Genomic DNA, 19,683 nt, shown 5'->3' with positions numbered 1-19,683 from the left:
GTATTAATAGAATACTGAGTGTAGAAAAAATCTATGCCATCTTTTGAAGGAAGATATTTGAAGTGTTCTCTTAAATTCTCACTAGTCCATCAAGAAGATCTTGAAAGATTCAAACTTTTTGTTTTTATTTTTTTGAAACTGAGTTTCCCTATTTTTCAAAGGCTTAGAAGTACAGTGGCCACACATGGGCCCAATTCTAATACTGATCAGCACAGAAGCTTTTACCTGTTCTATTTTTTTAAACCTATGTCAGTTTACTACCCCTTAGACAGCCTAATACCCCTCTGCTCCTAGGGCTCACCATATTGGTACTGGATTTAATGTGGATATATATAATCAACTTTACCCCTACAGAAGCTCGGACCTTCTCAGCTCAGGTGATCATCAGAGTGATCGTAGGGTATTACAGGTGTGAGTGACCACACCTGGCTAAAAAAAATCCCTACCTTTCAATTAATCCTCAGAGCTCTGAAATGCATTTACATTTAAAAGCAAGACCAACAATCATGTTGATTGATGACTATTTTCTTTTTTGCTTTTGGATTAGAAAATTCTTTGCAATCCCTGATATACCACTGCAATTATTCCACCTCCTTTCATCTAGAAGACTCCATTTAGCAAACCTGAAGAGGGCCAGTGTGGAATTAGGGAAGACTGGGCTTCTTTCAACATCCATAATGCCCATGGTTGCCTTCAAATGAACTTGGAACAAGATGGAAAGAGCCAGGTAGAGCAACAACCTCCATCCTTGTCCTTTTATTTTACTTTACTATACAACTATGGTGTTGACAAAATTACTGCTCTCCTGACAGAAGAAAAATAGAAGTTACTTTCTTCTGTCTTAGGAAAAACTGTATTTAATCCCTTCAATTTCCCAACCCTAGAGTTACCCTTTCTGTAGAAAGAATATTCTATTATGTGCAGGAGGTCAATACCCAAATGAGGGTAGTCATCATGGAAAAAGACTCCCTTTCCCAGAGGGCTGAAAACATGTCTTGATAACTAATCCAGGCTGATTGTGCCCAGGAAGTAGAAGACCTTTTTGAGCAAGTTTGAGCTTTTTAACCTCTTGGGTTTGTTTTAAGAGTCACAGAATATTTCCTCAAGATTCTGCTTTTTTTCACATTGGGCTCTCAATGCAGTCATTTCTTTTCTAAAAATATGATACACTAATTAATTCAACAAGAATTTATTAATCACATGCAACTTGCCAGATGCTATAGACACACTGATAAAAAGAGAAGTCATTTTTCACAAAAAGTTTATTTCTTATTGATGAAGGGCAAACAAGTACATAGACCAGTAGGTACAAATAGATATAGATAGAAATGGGTAGATACATAGACAGATAGATAAATAGGATGGATGAATAGACAGATGGATGAATAGATAGATGGATAGATGGATGGATGAATAGATAGACAGAGATAGGTACTAAATATAAATTAATATGAAAAGGCTTGGAGAGAAATAACAACTAAGGGAAACCAGAAAAGCCACATGTAATAGGAAGGAACACTAGCCTAGCTATCCTTGAGGGAAGGCAGGAATTTTGGAGGGGTATATGAGGTAGGAGCACATTCTAGGTAAGAAAGATAGCCTGTGCAAAGGCTCAGAGATTGGCGGTGATATGCTGTCTATAAGAAACAACAGATTAGTTGGACTGGAAAGTAGAATTCAAAGACTAATGTGAAATAAACCTGGAAAGGTAAACTGGAACACATTGTGAAAAGCTTCCATTGCCAAACAGAACAGTTAAATTTCATCCCAGAAGCAATAGATTCACTAAAAGTGAGGAACATGGGCAGAGCTACCTGGCTAACATTCTCGGTACATGAACATGGACATTAATGAATGTTAAAGGAGTTTGGAGTACAAAGACTGAGAAGACAGAATGGTATTTGTCAGGCATTTTCTTCCTTAAACGTTTGAGTTATAAAAAGCAATGTGCCAATCTGTACTACTTACATCCCCTTCCTGAAGTTTTACTCTTTCCTAAAGAAAAACTGGGAGCAGACGTTCGCCATGTTGAGAGCACACTTGAAATGCATTTGGCAGTAAGCAAAGGCTAGAGCAGCAGATGATGTCATCCATGCATTGCATCTGTTCCTGAATACCAATGGCAATGTTTCTATGAGCCTTTTCCATATTGAAAATTGCAAAGGTTCCCGCTGTGCTGTTTCTTTTGGAAAGTTGGCTGGTATGGAGTGTTTAATTAAGTATTTTCAAACCATCCTTTTGTAGGCCTGTTCCACTTTAGCTAAAGTTATGACAGCTTGTCACTGTTAGTTTAAAAAAAGGATGCATAGTTTATTCTTTTTTCACAAGCATAAAAGATTAGTATTTTTAAATGAAATAAAATAGCAGATCTCAGAGATGCAGAAAGGGTGAGATGAAATGTGTATCCATGTAAAAAGAATCTAAATAAAATGGCTTGTTGGTTTAAAATAATGATCAGACTGTGAAAATATCATACATTACTGTTATAGTTATAAATATAATTTTATCCTAATAAAGATGATTCATTTTTATAACTTTAATAGAGCTGTAATGCCATCTAACTTCTCCATGCTCCAACTCTCTTTTCTGTAAGTATGCATTAAAGATACCCACTATTTTGGAAGACTTATCCATCATTAGTTTGACGAAAGGTAATTTCACTTTCAAAGCTAAACAATACATTCCATCGATATATTTTAAAATATTGTTTCACATTGCTTTTCTTTCCTTTCTGACACTTTCCAAGCACTCTCCTCACTAATTCTTCAGAGGTCAAGGAAGAAGAGTCACCATCAATTTATTTTTATTTTTTCTCAATCCCCAGTGTCTGATTATGAATGAATAATTATAAGTTTGTTCAAGTCTTATTTGAATCACAGAAATATTTTCCCCATAATGTCAATCTTTACTTTGAATTTATTCTCTTTGCAAAATATTATTTCATCAATCCTTGACAAAAAAAAAAACCACATATTTCATTCACCTATTTTAGGTAATTGAATTTATACTTCCCCCCTTGACTTTGAAGAGATATATAGGACTTTACAGATTACAATACTTATAAAAATGACTTCACAGTCCAGTCAGCATATTTGAAGGACTAGTCTTAGAACTGACATATGTAAATTAGCTGAAGCACACTAATGATTCTAGACACTGCATCACTGAGGTTACAGATCTGTGGGGATTCCACTTATCGTTTTTGCTAAATGTAATCGTTTTTGCATTTAGTCATGACAGCTGCCTTTGTAACATCACTAATGACAAAATAAATAAAATCTAGTTATATTTTCTTCTCTATTTCTTTTCTTCCTGAAAACATTCAATTGGAAAGAATGCAGTTGAGAGAAGGCCAGTGTACACAGCTGGCTTCAGCAATTTCAACTTTCTCAATACTACGTCTGTAAGAGCAGCCCAGGAATCTTTGAACAGGATGTAATCAACCTCAGATCTACAGAAAGCCACTTTGAAAACGATTTCAACTGCCAAAAAAATAATGTCATTTACAAGCAGCTCTTCCTATGTCCAAATAAGCAATAGCCAGACATGTTAGAGAGGGAGGAAAAACCTCTGTAGGGAAGGCAGGAGTGATGTGACAGAGACAGAGACCTGGTGCACCCCACCCGAAAGAAAATGGAAAGAATGTACAGAGAACCTTAAGAAAAACATCACTTCATTCCACAACACCCAACTGTGAAGAGATTCATATCAACCAGTTCCAGGCTCCAAATGGTAAGTAACCCGGGATAAAAGAGCATGATTTGGCACCATGCATTTTCTATCACTTTGCTTGTCAATATCCTAGTTGCTCTTTCTCCACAGGACCCCAACCTTTGTCGTTTCAAAATACTTACTAGCAGCTTTCCTAGGGGGAGGGGAGGGGAGGGAAACGGAGAGAAGAGGATAGAGAATCACAGAAAACGATCATTAGACAAGTTTTTGTAGCAAATATGCATGCAATGCATTCACTTACCTCTGTCCTATCTCTGCAGCTCAGCCTTGGGCTAGATGGAAAAAAAAAAGAGACCTAGCAGAAGAGCTTCTCTAAATTTACCAGCAAGAAGGGACCTGGGATGCTTGTCCTTTAAGTGTCTCTAAACATGGTTTGCATAGCTGGATCTCGGCTTATCTGTACTTTTCTACTTTCGCTTCCATACATGGGTCTGTTCCCAACAGTAATTCCAAGCTGTCGAAAAGGAGTTATCTGGCAGCCTTTAGCTTCAGCCAACACATGAATGGTAACATATAGCTGTATAGGCTTGTGTGAATATAAATTCACATATATAACATATGCATATACACGTAGGTATATGTATTTATGTATACACAGACACGCACTCACACACACATACACACACACACACACACACACACACACACACACACACACACACACACACACACACACACCTTTTGGCTTAGCTTATTTCTTACCCTGGGATCTTGCCATGGTGACTTTTTTGAATTAACTGGAGAGGACAAAGTGAAAACAATACTTGATTTGGATGCAGAGGACTTGAGTTCAAATCCTGACTCTTTGACTTACTACTTATATAACTCTGAACAAGTCATTTGGCCTCTCTGGGCCTCAGTTTCTTCATCTGTAAAATGAGGGAGTTGGATTAGATGACTTCAAGGTCCTTCCACCTAAAAAGTTGTGATCCTATGATAGAAGTCCTTTTTAAATTTGACACAGAACTTAATTATTCTTGATTTTTCCATGCAGTTGTAGGAAAAATTTTAACAGAATTACGTTGCTTTTGAAATGATTTTATTTAATCACTAATGTCATTTCTTACAACACTTCATGGGAAGAGAAAGGAAAGAGTAACATTCTCCCCAAATACAATTGATCTGATTTTTATCTCAGCTTTTTATTTGTAAGACAGTTACAATTGTAGAAACTGAACAAATGGTTATTATTAATCAACATGTGGTTATTAATCAACATATGCTAAGGGCTGAAGTTATGGGGGAGAAAATGTAGGAAAAATGTAGAAAAAATATGCAAAAGACCAAATAAGTGCAAGGCAATTTTGTGACGGGTGGTGATCAGGAAACACTTCATATAGAAGATGGTGCTTGACCAGTTTTAAAGGGAACAAGATATTCTAAGAAGAGGAGATAAGGAAGGTGGAGGTGAGTATATTCAATAAAGTTGGTGGTGCAGTGGATTAGAGTACTGAAGCTGGAGTCAAGAACACCTGAGATAAAATCTGTCCTCAGACTCCTACTAACTGTGTGACCCCAGGAACAGTTTGCCTCAGTTTCCTCAATTGTGAAATGGAGATAACAATGACATCTACCTTGCAGGGTTGTTGTGAGGATTAAATGAGATATTTATAAAAAATGTTTGGTACAGTGTGGCATATATTAGGGGCTACATAAAAGTTTATTCCTCCTCCTCTTAAAACATTTAAAAGATGGAGAGTTAAATATGAAGGACAACTTGGGTAGCTAGGTGGCACAGGGGATAGAGTGTCAGGCCTAAAGTCAGAAAGACATCTTCCTGAGTTCAAATCTGGCCTCAGACACTTACAAGCTGTATAACACTGGAAAGTCACTTAACCCTGATTGCTTCCATTTCCTCATCTGTAAAATGATTGGTTGGAGGAGGAAAAGGCAAGCCACTCCAGTATCTTTGCCAAGAAAATCCCAAAATAGGGTCACAGAAAGTTGGGCACACCTGAAACTATTGAAAAACAATAAAAGGCCAGTTGACCTGGATTGTAGAGTACATATGGAGAAGTGATAGGTAAGAAGCCTGGAAAGTTAAGGAGAGGACCCAACTGTGAAGAACTTTAAATGTCAAACAAAGGATTTAATGTTTGACTGCAGAGGAAAGAAGGAGCCAGTGGAGTAGGGAAGTTTCATGACTTTGTTATAAAGTTCATTGAATGAAGAGCTGTTGTAGGGTTCAAAAACAGATGAGATAGCAAAGGTTTAAGTACTCATTGGATCGTAGATTTAGAGCTGGAAAGGACCTTAGAGGCAACCTAGTCCAGTTGCCTCATTTTACAAATAAGAAAGCTGAGGCCCAGAAAGATTAAGCAATTTGCCAAAGAACATATAGGTTGTTAGTGACAAGAGGCATTAAAGCTACTGTGAATTCAGAGTATCTGTAACTTTTTATCACATCATATATGGGAAAGCTTCATGCTTTTGTTGTGTTGTTTCAGATTTTTCATGACCCCATTTGGATTTTACTTGGCATGTACTAGAGTGGTTTACCATTTTCTTCTCCAGCTCATTCTACAGATGAAGAAACTGAGGCGAGCAAAGTTAAGTGACTTATCCAAGCTCACACCACTAGTGAGTGTCTGAGGCTGGATGGAAACTCATGAAAATGGATCTTCCTGATTCCAAGTCCAGTTCTATCCATTGTGTCACCTAGATGCCCTTGAAAGCTTTAAGGAGAAACAAAGCTAATATAACCAGATTAGAAGGAAAGTAGAAAGCTGGGAGATACTTTTTATTGGCAGTGTTTCTGATAAAGACATCGTTTCTGAAATACAAAGAGAACTCAGTCAAATATATAAGTATTTAAGTCATTCCCCAATCAATAAATGGTCAAAGGAGAGGAATAGGCAGTTTTCAGATAGAGAAATTAAAGCTATCTATAGTTATATGAAAAAATGCTGTAAATCACTATTGATTAGAGAAATACAAATTAAAACAACTCTGAGGTACCACCTCACACCCATCAGATTGGCTAGTATGACAGAAAAGGAAAATGATAATGTCTTAGAAGATGTGGGAAAATTGGAACACTAATGCGTTGTTGGTAGAGTTGGGAACTAATTCATTCTGGAGAGCAACTTGGAATTTTCCCCAAAGGGCTATAAAATTGTGATACATTTTGATTCAGCAACACCACTATTAGGTCTGTATCCCAAAGAGATCATAAAAAAGCGGAAAAGACCTACAAGTACAAAAATATTTATAGTAGCTTTTTTTGTGGTGGCAGAGAATTGGAAATTGAAGGAATGGCTATCAGTTGGGGAATGGCTGAGCAAGTTGTGCTATATGATTGTAATAGAATACTATTGTCCTGTAAGAAATGGTGAGCAGGCAGATTTCAGAAAAACCTGGAAAGACTTACATGAATTGATGCTGAGTGAAGTGAGCAGAACCAGGAGAACACTGCACACAGTAACAGCCATATTGTGTGATGATCAACCATGACGGACTTAGATTTTCTTAGCAATGCAATGATCCAAAAGATAATCCCAAAAGACACAAAGTGGAAAATGTTATCCACATCCAGAAAAAGAACTATGGAGTCTGAATCCACATCAAGGCATGCTAATTTCACTTTTTTAAATTTCTTGTGCTTTTTCCCTTTTGTTATGATTCTTCTTTCACAACATGATTGTGGAAATATATTTAATATGTGTATATATGTATAACCTATATATTAGATTGCTTGACATTTTGAGGAGGGGGAAAGGAGGAAGAGAGGAGAGTGGGAGAAAATTTTGGAAATCAAAATATTATAAAAATTAAAACTATCTTTATATGTAACTAGAAAACAAATAGAATACTACTAAGTGGTTTTTTCAAAGAAAGCTTCATAGAGAAGCTAAAATAAGGACCTATCTGGAACTTGAAGAATGATTCTATTTTTTTTTTTTTTTTTTGTGGGATGAGAAATCGAAAGAGGAATAGTTAGCACAGTGTTTTGAAAAAAGCCCTATACTAAAAGTCAGGAGTCCTAATATCCAATTTTATTTTTGCTTTCTATTATCTATGTGACTTTGGACAAATCCACCTCTCTGGGCTTCAGTTTTCTCACCTATAAAATGAGAGTATTAGACTAAGTAATTTTTGAGATTCCTTTCAGCTTTTTAATTCTTGTGACTTATGAAAGGAGTTCATGTGAATTTTTTCTTTAATTGCTGAGGATTCCTTTACTTTCATCCTTTTCATTTTAAATTCACTGAGCTCATCTAGGAAGAACCAGTTGCTTTAGGACTCTTTCCTTTATTGAAAATGCATAGGTGTTTTTCTCCTTCTTTCAAAGTTGTTGCCTGGTAAACCTCCTTTACTTATTCTAACTAGAAGGACAAACACAGACAGATACCCCCTCCCTGCCCTGAATTCCCACCAGAACCTAGTTTTAATCTACAGTGCAGAAGGAGTAAGAGGCAGGAAGCTTTTAAATTCTTTCCTGTTTTTCTTACCACTAGCGTGTACACCCTTGGGGAACCAAACTCCGAGGTTTTCTGTATGTTTGTGACCTTATTCTCTTCCAAAGAGTTTCGAGAAGGAAAGAAATTTCAGACATAACCAATGGGTGATGGTAGTGGGAAGATGAGCTAATCCCTCAAGTACTGAGAAGAAGAAAAGGATAGTGATCAGGTTAGGAGCCAAGGGGACCAAGAAAATGGAAAGAGACCAAGACTACAGAGTGTCCTGAGTGATTTTCCTTAACCTGAAGCTCTAACTCCCTAATCCCTCCTTCTATAGCTTTACTTCTGAACGTTCACCTTCTGTCTTGAGTCCTGTTAAAGTCTCTATCTCAAACCTCTGTCTTGTTTGGTTTCGAGATTGAGATAATAACTGCTGTTCCAATAGTGGGCTGATGAGTCCCTGGCTTCCTGGATTGCAATCCTGAATGCCTTTCTCCAGAGAGACATTTTCTTATTAGTTTGTCACAGAATAGGTAAGGATTTTGGGGCTTGGTCTGATAACCTAAATATAAGATCATAGAATTTAGGGATAGATGGCCCCTCAGAGGTCAATCAATCAATAATCTTACCTTACAGATGAGGAAACTGAGACTCTGATAATTAAAGTCACACAGATAATAAATGTTAGAGGTTTGTATAATATCCCTTGTAAAAGGGAAAATGTATTCCACCTCAAAAACCAACATTTGGTATATAGCCTCTTGGTTAGTTGGCATCTGCCTATGGCTGTAGTTGGCAAGAGCTAAATACTGTAGTTTGTATGAATTAAACATAGGATCTCATGGGGGAAATGAGGTCAGGTACTTAGCAGGGGTCTGGCAAGGAGCCCCTTAGCAGCTAGTGGACTGGATGCTTTGGAATATGAAACAACCTGGTACCATATTTAAAAGAACCCTAGACTTGGAGTCAGTAAGACCTGTGTTAAAATCCTTTTTCGGATACTCTGCAGTGTGATTCTGGACAAGTCAGTTTACCCCTTTTAATCTTAATTTCTTCATCTGTAAATGAGAAATAATAATAGCACCTATATCAGAGTGTTATTTTTAAGGGTCAGATAGATAACATATGCAAAATGCTTTGAAAATTTAAAAATTCTGTATAAAATATTGGCAATTATGATTAACATTCTCAAGGAAACTTCAGCAAACCTTAAAGAATGTGGACAAATCTCAGCCTGGGGAAGCTAAGTGATGGGTAATGTCTTGACTTGCCTGAAAATTGCATTTAAGTGAGGTGCAAGGGTGCTTAAAGTGGTAAATCTCAATCTCTCTTCTGGAGTCATTGACTTCCAATGGCAGGACAAAAGTAAAGAATGGTTTGGGGCCAAGATGCAGTGGATGTCTTCAATGTTGGACCAGACTCTAAGCTCTTTACTGTATCTGCTTACCCTGCCTTTGTGGTCTATTAGAACAAATTGCTCTGACATGCCCCTTCCACTGGAGGAAGCCTTCAGTGCTTAGGGTAGACATTCCCCTAACTCATCGTCACATATAAGGCCCATGAGTTGCTCTCAACCTGGTTTAGCCCACCTGGTGAGATGGAGTGTAGCTGATGCACATACAACAGCTTCTTGGAGTCATAGGTAAGAGTTGGGTGACAGGTAGATGTCAAAGCTAGATGAGCAGCTCTGAAAAGGGCTCAGCAGGCTCTCACACAGTTAGTTCTCCCTGAATATGCTTACAATTTTATTGGATATCATCATATAGTGAATATCTTAGATCAGGAAGAGAAAATGTTAGAGGGTACCTTGGGAAACTAGGAGGAAAGGAGGTGGAGATCTATTAGGAGAACTGTCTTCCTCTTTCTCCCCATCTCCAGATATTTGGAAATTCAAACTATTTTTTGAAGTCCAACCAAGTTGGAATGGTTTTGAGCACAGGTCTAGTGACTGAGTGCTTGAGGAGCAGCCTTGCTAAGTTCAGAGAATCTTTTTATTTTAAATATATAATTTATTTATTTTTCAGTTTTCAACATTCACTTCCACAAGAATTTGAATTCAAAATTTTCTCCCCATCTCTCCCCACCCCCACCCCAGGACAGCATGCACCTCATCTATCCTTTCCTCCAATCTGTCCTCCCTTCTATTACCCCCCTTCTTTCATCCACCTCCCCTCTATTTTCCTGTAGGGCAATATAGATTTCTATACCCCATTGCTGGTACATCTTATTTCTCAGGTGCATGCAAAAACAGTTTTTAACATTCGTTATTAAAGCTTTGAGTCCCATATTCTCTCCATTCCTCCCTCCCCACCCACCTTTATTGAGAAAGCAAGCAATTCAATATAGGTATATACACATATAAATGTGAAGTCATGCAAAACACATCCATAATAGTTATGCTGCAAAAGTCTAACCGCATTTCCCTCTGTCCTATCCTGCCCTCCATTCTCTCCATTTATTTATTTATTCCATTTATTTATTCCATTCTCTCCACTGACCTATTCTCCCCCAATCGTGTTTGCTTCTGATTATTCTTTTCCACAATTCTCTGTCCCTTCTATTATCTTCCCTCTCCTATTCCTGTCCCCCCTGCCATCCTTCAGGGCAAAATAGATTTCCATATTCAACTGAGTGTGTGTTATTCACTCCTTAAGCCAAACCCCATGAGAATGAGGCTTATTTATTTCCTTTCATATTGCCCTTCTTCCCCTCCATTGTGGAAGTTCTTTCTTGCTTCTTTTATGTGAGATTATTTGCTACATTCTACCTCTTCCTTTCTTTTATGCCTAGTACATTCCACTCAACAGTAAATTTTATTTTTAGGTATTCTCTCTTCATATTCAGCTCACCCTGTGTTTTTTGTCTATGGAAATGTACACATACACCCATACATACATATACACATGTATATATACATAACTACACATATATAATATACATACATACCCATACAACACACACACACACACATACACACATATATTCCCTCTAACTACTCTAATACTGAAAAATATTTCAAGTTACAAATATCAAATATCATCCTTCCATACAGGAATGTAAACAGTTCAACTTTAATGAGTTCCTTAAGGCTTCTCTTTCCTGTTTATCTTTTCCTGTTTCTCTTGATTCTTGTATTTGAGTCATATTTTCTATTCAGCTCTGGTCTTTTCAACAAGAATGCTTGAAAGTGCTCCATTTCATTGATATTCCATTTTTCCCCTGAAGTATTATACTCAGTTTTGCTAGGTAGGTGATTATTAGTTTTGATCCTATCTCCTTTGACCTCTGGAATATGATATTCCAAGTCATTTGATCGCTTAGTGGAGAAGCTGCTAAATCTTGTGTTATCCTAATTATATTGCCACCATACTTGAATCGTTTCTTTCTGGCTGGTTGTAATATTTTTTTTCCTTGACCTGGGGACTCTGGAATTTGGCTACAATATTCCTAGGAGTTTTCCTTTGGGATCTCTTTCAGGAGTTGATTGGTGAATTCTTTCCATTTCAATTTTTTCTTTTGGTTCTAGAATATCAGGGCAGTTTTCTGTGATAATTTCTTGGAGGATGATGTCTAGGTTCTTTTTTTGATCATAGTTTTCAAGTAGACCAATAATTTTTAAATTATCTCTCCTGAATCTATTTTCCAGGTCAGTTGTTTTTCTATTTCACATTGTTTTCTAGTTTTTCATCCTTTTCGTTTTGTTTTATAATTTCTTGATTTCTCATAAAGTCATTAGCTTCCATTTTATCCATTCTAATTTTCAAAGAACTGTTTTCTTCAGTGAACTTTTGGACCTCCTTTTGCCCTTGGCCAATTCTGCTTTTTAAGGCATTCTTCTCGTCTTTGACTTTTTGGACCTCTTTTGCCATTTGGGTTAGTCTATTTTTAAAGGTGTCTTTTTCTTCAGCATTTTTGGGGTCTCCTTTAGCAAGTTATTGACTCACTTTTCATGATTTTCTTGCATAGCTCTCATTTCTCTTCCTAATTTTTCCTCCACCTCTCTCAACTGATTTTCAAAATCCTTCTTGAGCTCTTCTGAGACCATTGCATATGTTTTTTTGAAGGTTTTGGATGTAAGAACCTTGAACTTGCTGTCTTCCTTTAGTTGTACTCTTTGTTTTTCTTCTGAATGTAGGCTTTGCTCTTCCTCATCTGAAGAGGTGAAAGAAAATACCTTTTAACCAAGAAAGTAACCTTCTGTAGTTTTATTTTTTTCCCTTTTTGGGATTTTCCCCAGCCAGTTACTTGACTTTTGACTCCTTTGTCAAGTGCAAGTTATATTATCCCAGGCTTTGGAGTTTAGAGTCATTTTTTACAGGTATTTTAAAGGCTTTGGGGGGGAGAGCTTGAGCAGGTATGTGCTTCTACTGGGTCATCTTGGCTCTGCCCCCTCAGTTAAGAGAATCTTATCATTCATTTAGCTCTGGAGTGCTGATTTTTTCCAGCCAAAGCAGCTCTTAACACAAATCTAACCCAATGAGGCTTAGTAATCTATATTGCTGAAAAAATTTTCCACCTCTATGGAGATCATTCAAGTATTGATATATTTGTAATATTTCTAACAAGAGTGAGAATGCACTTATGCCACCTGCATGAAGGCAGGTTTTCGTAACCTTCTTCTGTCTGGGTTTACTGTCCTAGGGTGGTGGTGGGATGTGAATGTCAAGCAAAACCCTGAAGGTCAGCCTACTGAATTTTTGTGATATCTCAAGAGAAGCAACCATAAAAACTTGGTCTCACCACAGTTTGTGCCTCAGGAAGCCACACTTGGTTACTCCCAATGAAATTTAATGAAGATCAGTCTAGAATAGAAGTTATTATGAATGGTCAGTCCTTGCATTCAAATGAAAACAAAAGACATCTCCAGATGTCAGTTCTATCCCACCACTGCTAGGATGCATGACATTGGCCAAATCATTTCCAATCAATTAAGAGTCCTAGGTTTCTTCTTTATCCAAATGCGGGATTTGTTGCTTATTTGCCTGGAGTTATACCTCAGAACTCAAATGATTAATGTGTCTCATCGTTAGTGCTAAATTGCCAGATGGAGTTACAAACAAATTTGATGAATTGTTTCACTTACCAGCCATCTTCAGCATATAAAAACTTTTAACATCAGGTGTGTGTTGGGGATAGGGAGTGGGAGGAGTGTTAACACACCTAGAGAAGATGAGGACAAAATACTTTTATTAGAATGAGAGCTCTGCAAGGAGAGAGACTTTATTCTTGCCTTTTTTTTTTTTTTTTTTGTAGCACAGAGGATAGAATGCTGGGCCTGGAATCAGGAAGACATGGATTCAGATCCAACCTCAGACAAACTTGTTTTGTGGCCCTGGGAAAATCATTTAATCTGTCTGCCTCAGTTATAGAATCTACCTTTCAGAATTGTAAAGAAGATTAAATGATATATTTGTAAAGCACTTAACACAAAGCCCAGCTCCTTCTTTCCTTCCTTCCTTCCTTTCTTCCTTCCTTCCTTCCTTCCTTCCTTCCTTCCTTCCTTCCTTCCTTCCTTCCTTCCTTCCTTCCTTTCCTTTCTTCCTTCCTTCCTATCTCAGCACTTAGTACAGTTCCTGGCATATAGTAAGCACTTAACACATGCTTATTGACTATTGATTGACTACTGATTACTACTATTTTACTGAGAAAACATAATAAAGGACATTCACTTATGGTATTTTTATCATAGTATAGCATAACAATTTTATTAGACTCCCTCCCTGACTAAATGAGGAAGACCTGAGGGAAACTTAAATCCCCTGAGTCACCCTGTCAAAATAAGGCCTGCAGTAATGCAAAAAGTCCACTATTATAATTATAGTGAAGAACAAAAATAATTAGTATTTACATAGTGCCTTAATGTTTGTGAAGTCTATACATGTTATCTCTTTTTTTCTTCACAACAGCCTTGGAAGATTTGCTCTATCCCTATTCCCATTTTACAGATATCCTTATTGAGGCAGACGACATTTCAATTACTTGCCTAGAATGATACTGTTAGGAAATATCTGAGGCAAGATTTAAACACATCTTTGCTATTGCTGTTCCAGTTCTCTATTCTCTGTGAGACTTAGCTAAGAGAATGAGAAATTGGGTCACAAGTGTAAACAATACGACAGTTGACTGTATTTGCCACAATGATGTAGTTTCACATGTAACAGAGCTCATTGACTAACCAATGGGCAAAATAGATTTGTACTTCAAAGGATACTCCTGGACTGACCTTAAATTCTTAGAATTTTGTTAGATTGTAAGATTTGGGAAATATATAACCTCTAAAATGTGGCATTCATTATGATGAAGTGAAATCTTGGTTAAATTTGGAATCAGAGAACTTGATTCTAGGTCTCAATTTCCCTATCCATAAAATGAGGGAATTAGACAATATGACCTCTAAGGTCCTCATCACTCTTGGTCTGTGATTATGTATTTGTTATATCTGCCAAATGGAGATTAGGAGATTTCCTTTGGTTACTGTATCCTATTTCATGTCATTCTGATGATAATCTGGATCATATAGTTGTTCAGGGACCTTAATCTTCATTCTCTAAATTCTACTTCTGTTTAGATTGCTCTTGGCATGAATAAACTAATAAGATGTCTATAAGGGTACAAGCCAATCTAATAAGCATTCTTTACCTATTTACTATGTGTGACACTCTGTGCTAGATACTGAGCATACAACGACAAAACAGATAAAAGAGTCACACTCTTCTCCTTGCCTCAATTATCTTACATTCTTTTTGGTAGCAGAAGAGTTAATAAATATAAACAGAGAAGTATGTATATATGGGAGAGAAGAGGGAATGGATCAGAGATTCCATTGCAATATGCCACTGAAGGCCTTTTCTAGACATCATGCTTTGCATTTTCTCTACTTCCATTCCCTAAACTATTTTTTATGAAGATTACACAGTTTTGGTGTCCAACTAAATTATAAGCCTTTAGAGGGCAGGCACCATTCACATTTTTGTACTTTTTTAGATTGCCAATAGCACTTAACAATATGCAATGTACACAATAGATACACAAAAATGCATGTTGAAAGAATGTAGTATTTAGTATAAAATAATAATGGCTAACATTTATATATCACTCTAAAGATTTACAATATGCTTTGTAATATGTTAACTTATCATTATAATAACCCTCGAGGATAGGTGCTATTAATATCTTTATTTTACAACTGAGGAAACTGAAACAGACAAAGGTTAAATTACCTGTCCAGGGTCATATAACAAGTAAGTGTCTGGGGGCTGTCTTTGAACTCAGGTCTTCCTGACTCTAGATCCAAGGCTCCAGAAAAGAGGCATTAGGGGGAGGAGCCAAGGTGGTGGAGTAGAAAGATACACATATGCTAGCTCCAAACCCACAGCCCATAAAATACCTAGAAAGAAGAACTCCCAACAAATTTGGGAGCAGCAGAAGCCATACAACAATGGAGCATAGGAGATTTCTGTTCCAGAGAGACCTGAAAAACTGACCTGAAAGGTCCGTCGCCCACCAGACCAGAGCAGAGTCCAGCCCTGGCTTGGCTGCCCAGCACCAAGAGGAGCAGATCCAAGCAGGCTTCAGGGACAGAAACTCCAGCAGCTGCAAAGTTCAGTGAGAGGGGCTTTTCAGTTCGTGGAGAGGGGAGTGGGGTGCCCCTATAACTCAGGCCCCCTTGGGAAGCAACAGCAGAGGCAGCAGCAGGGCGGGGCTCCCAGAGCAGGCAGGAGCTCAGATTCATTGTTGAAGGTCTCTACATAAACCCCCTGAAGGAACTGAGCCCTGTGAGGTGGCCCTGCCCCCACCTGAGCACCTGAACTTAATCTCACACTGAATAGCAGCCCCGCCCCGCCAAAGCCCAAAGGCTGAGGAAGCAGCAGTTGAATCTCAGACCCCAAGCTCTGGCTGGGTGGAGGCTGGGTGGATCTAGAGGTGAGGTGGGTGTGGAGAGGACACTCAGAAGTCAAGTAACCTACTGGGAAAATGCCCAGGAAAGGGAATAAAAATAAGACCATAGAAGGCTACTTTCTTGGTGAACATATATCTCCTCCCTTCCTTTCTGATGAGGAAGAACAATACTTACCATCAGGAAAAGACATAGAAAGCAAAGCTTCTGTATCCCAAACAGGCAAAATAAATATTCAATGGGCTCAGGCCATGGAAAAGCTCAAAAAGGACTTTGAAAATCAAGTTAGAGAGGTGGAGGAAAAACTGGGAAGAGAAATGAGAGAGATGCAAGAAAAGTATGAAAAGCAGGTCAACATCTTGCTAAAGGAGACCCAAAAACATGCTGAAGAAAATACCACCTTGAAAAATAAGCTAACTCAGTTGGCAAAAGAGATTCAAAAAGCCAATGAGGAGAAGAATGCTTTCAAAAGCAGAATTAGCCAAATGGAAAAGGAGGTTCAAAAGCTCACCGAAGAAAAGAGTTCTTTCAAAATTAGAATGGAACAGATGGAGGCTAATGACTTTATGAGAAACCAAGAAATCACAAAACAAAACCAAAAGAATGAAAAAATGGAAGATAATGTGAAATATCTCATTGGGAAAACAACTGACCTGGGAAATAGATCCAGGAGAGACAATTTAAAAGTTATGGGACTACCTGAAAGCCATGATCAAAAAAAGAGCTTAGACATCATCTTTCATGAAATTATCAAGGAAAACCGCCCTGATATTCTAGAACCAGAGGGCAAAATAAGTATTCAAGGAATCCACCAATCACCACCTGAAAGAGATCCAAAAAGAGAAACTCCTAGGAATACTGTGGCCAAATTCCAGAGTTCCCTGGTCAAGGAGAAAATATTGCAAGCAACTAGAAAGAAACAATTCAAGTATTGTGGAAATACAATCAGGATAACACAAGATCTACATTAAGGGATTGAAGGGCATGGAATATGATATTCCAGAAGTCAAAGGAACTAGGACTAAAACCAAGACTCACCTACCCAGAAAAACTGAGTATAATACTTCAGGAGAAAAAAATGGTCTTTCAATGAAATAGAGGACTTTTAAGCATTCTTGATGAAAAGGCCAGAGCTGAAAAGAAAATTTGACTTTCATACACAAGAATGAAGCATGAAAACATAAACAGCAAAGAAAAGTCATAAGGGACTTACTAAAGTTGAACTGTTTACATTCCTATGTGGAAAGACAATATTTGTAACTCTTGAAACTTTTAAGTATCTGGGTAGTGGGTGGGATTACACACACACACACACACACACACTCACACACACAGAGCACAGAGTGAATTGAATAGGATGGGATCATATCTTTAAAAAAATGAAATTAAGCTGTGAGAGAGAAATATACTGGGAGGAGAAAGGGAGAAATGGAATGGGGCAAATTATCTCTCACAAAAGAGGCAAGTAAAAGACTTTTCAGTGGAGGGAAAAAGAGGGGAGGTGAGAGAAAAACATGAAGTTTACTCTCATCACATTCCACTAAAGGAAGGAATAAAATGCACACTCATTTTGGCATGAAAACCTATCTTACAATACAGGAAAGTGGGGGTGAAGGGGATAAACAGGGTGGGGGGGATGATGGAAGGGAGGGCAATGGAAGGAGGGAGCAATTTGTAGTAGACACTCTTGGGGAGGGACAGAATCAAAAGAGAGAATAGAAGCAATGGGGGGCAGGATAAGATGGAGGGAAATATAGTTACTCTTACACAACACAACTATTATGGAAGTCATTTCCAAAACTACACAGATATGGCCTATATTGAATTGCTTGCCTTCCAAACGGCATGGGTGGAGAGGGAGGAATGAAGAGAAGTTGGAACTCAAAGTTATAGGAACAACTGTTGAGTACCATTCTTGCTACTAGGAAATAAGAAATACAGGTAAAGGAGTATAGAAAGTTATCTGGCCCTACAGGACAAAAAAGAAGTTGGGGGCAAGGGAAGGGAGGGATGATAGAAGAGAGGGCAAATTGGTGATAGGGGCAATTAGAATGCTCGGTGTTTTGGAGTGGGAGGAGGGGACAAATGGGGAGAAAATTTGGAACCCCAAATTTTGAGAAAATGAATGTTAAAAGTAAAATAAATAAATTAAAAAAAATTATCCAAGTTCAAAAAAAAAAAAAAAAAAGAAAAGAGGCATTACACTTGGGGCTAGCTGGCTGCATGCTGCCCTCAAAACTCCAGAGTGCAGCTTAAATCAGATTAAAATGTAATTGAGAAATGTTTAATAGAATAAATACAAAAATATAATAAAATGCAATGTTAATTTGTGGTTTTCTAAGTCAATATGTAGCTTTCAGGAATCTGTTTCTATTTGAGTTTGGCACCACTGTTTAAGAGACAGCTAGGTTAAGTGGATCAAGGTGGAAATAAAATAAACATTAGGCCTATTATGTGTCAGGCACCATGATTTTTTTTTTTTTTTACCAATATTGTCTCATTTGATCTGGTATGAAGTGTTATCATTATTCTCCTTTTATAGTTGAGGAAACTGAGACAAACAAATTAAATGACTTGTCCAGGGTTATACAAGTAAGAGACTGAGGGTGGAAATGAACACAGGCCTATCCTGATTCCAACCCACACTCTGTCAACTGCTACCTAGCTGCCTCTAAAAACAATGGAACAATGGTTTTAAATGAAATTGTTTTAAAGAAAACTCCTGAGAATTGAAGATGTGACAAATGAATGTTTCTCATAGCTAGGCTGTAAAGAGGGAGATAAGAAATGGTCTTTAAAAAGAACTCACATGTACAAAAATATTTATAGCAACTCTTTTTTGGTGGCCAAGAACTGGAAATCGAGGGCATGCCCATCAATTGGGGAATGATTGAACAAGTTGTGGTATATGAATGTAATGGAATGCTATTGTGCTATAAGAAATATGAGCATGAGGACTTCAGAAAAACCTGGAAAGACTTATATATAAACTTATGCTGAGTGAAGTGAGCAGAACCAGGAGAACATTGTACACAGTAACGGCAACATTGTGCAGTGATCAACTATGACAGACAGCTTTTCTCAGCAATGCAAGTACCTAAAACAATTCCAAAAGGCTCTTGGAAAATGCCATCATATCCAGAGAAAGAAATATGGAACGGGAATGCAGATCAAAGCATACTGTTTGTTCTCTTTTCTGTTTGATTTTGTCTTTTCTGTTATAGTTCCTCACATTCATTATAATTCTTCTATACAGCATGACTAATGTGAAAATGTTTTTAATATGAATGGGCATGTAGAGCCTACATGGGATTTCACGCTCTCTTGGGGAGGGGAAGTGGGAGGAAGGTGGAGAAAATGGAAAACTTATGGAAGTGAATGTTGAAAACTAAAAGCAAATACATTAATTTATAAAAAAGAAATAATTTTTAGAAGAGAGAAGTCTCACCCTTTAGAAGAAAGACCCAGGATTTCTGAAAGGCTACTGTCCTAGACTCTCTTAGTATCAACATGAACACCAGGAACAAAACATTGTTGCAAAACAATGAACAATAATAATAAAAATTGGTCTGTAATAAAGGATTTCCTTAAAAGTTAGCAAGAGACTCAAAGACATGCAGTTTACTATGTGCTGGATGGTAGTTGAGCCTGGGT

At 37.6% G+C, this 19,683-nt stretch overlaps 1 protein-coding gene and 2 long non-coding RNA genes across 3 annotated transcripts in view; 1 reads left to right on the top strand and 2 right to left on the bottom strand.

Annotated features, from left to right (window-relative positions):
• The window catches only part of SLC8A1 (solute carrier family 8 member A1), a 471,207-nt gene extending 467,112 nt beyond the window's left edge, over positions 1 to 4,095 (bottom strand). Inside the window, exon 1 of the mRNA XM_072635790.1 lies at positions 3,974 to 4,095. The gene's annotated coding sequence lies outside the window, so the exon portion shown is untranslated. The remainder of the gene's footprint in view (positions 1 to 3,973) is intronic.
• The window catches only part of LOC140521100 (uncharacterized), a 129,423-nt gene continuing 113,120 nt past the window's right edge, over positions 3,381 to 19,683 (top strand). The window contains exon 1 of the long non-coding RNA XR_011972796.1: positions 3,381 to 3,732. This is a non-coding gene — a long non-coding RNA (uncharacterized lncRNA). The remainder of the gene's footprint in view (positions 3,733 to 19,683) is intronic.
• Positions 10,181 to 19,683, bottom strand: part of LOC140521101 (uncharacterized) — a 40,452-nt gene continuing 30,949 nt past the window's right edge. Inside the window, exons 2-3 of the long non-coding RNA XR_011972797.1 lie at positions 12,873 to 13,292; positions 10,181 to 12,284 (exon numbers count right to left, since the gene is read on the bottom strand). This is a non-coding gene — a long non-coding RNA (uncharacterized lncRNA). The remainder of the gene's footprint in view (positions 12,285 to 12,872; positions 13,293 to 19,683) is intronic.

This window comes from Notamacropus eugenii, chromosome 1 (genome assembly GCF_028372415.1).
Source record: "Notamacropus eugenii isolate mMacEug1 chromosome 1, mMacEug1.pri_v2, whole genome shotgun sequence".
NCBI classification, from domain to species: Eukaryota; Metazoa; Chordata; class Mammalia; order Diprotodontia; family Macropodidae; genus Notamacropus; species Notamacropus eugenii.
Note: the sequence above shows the minus strand (reverse complement) of the source record. Positions and strands in the feature narration are given on the sequence as shown.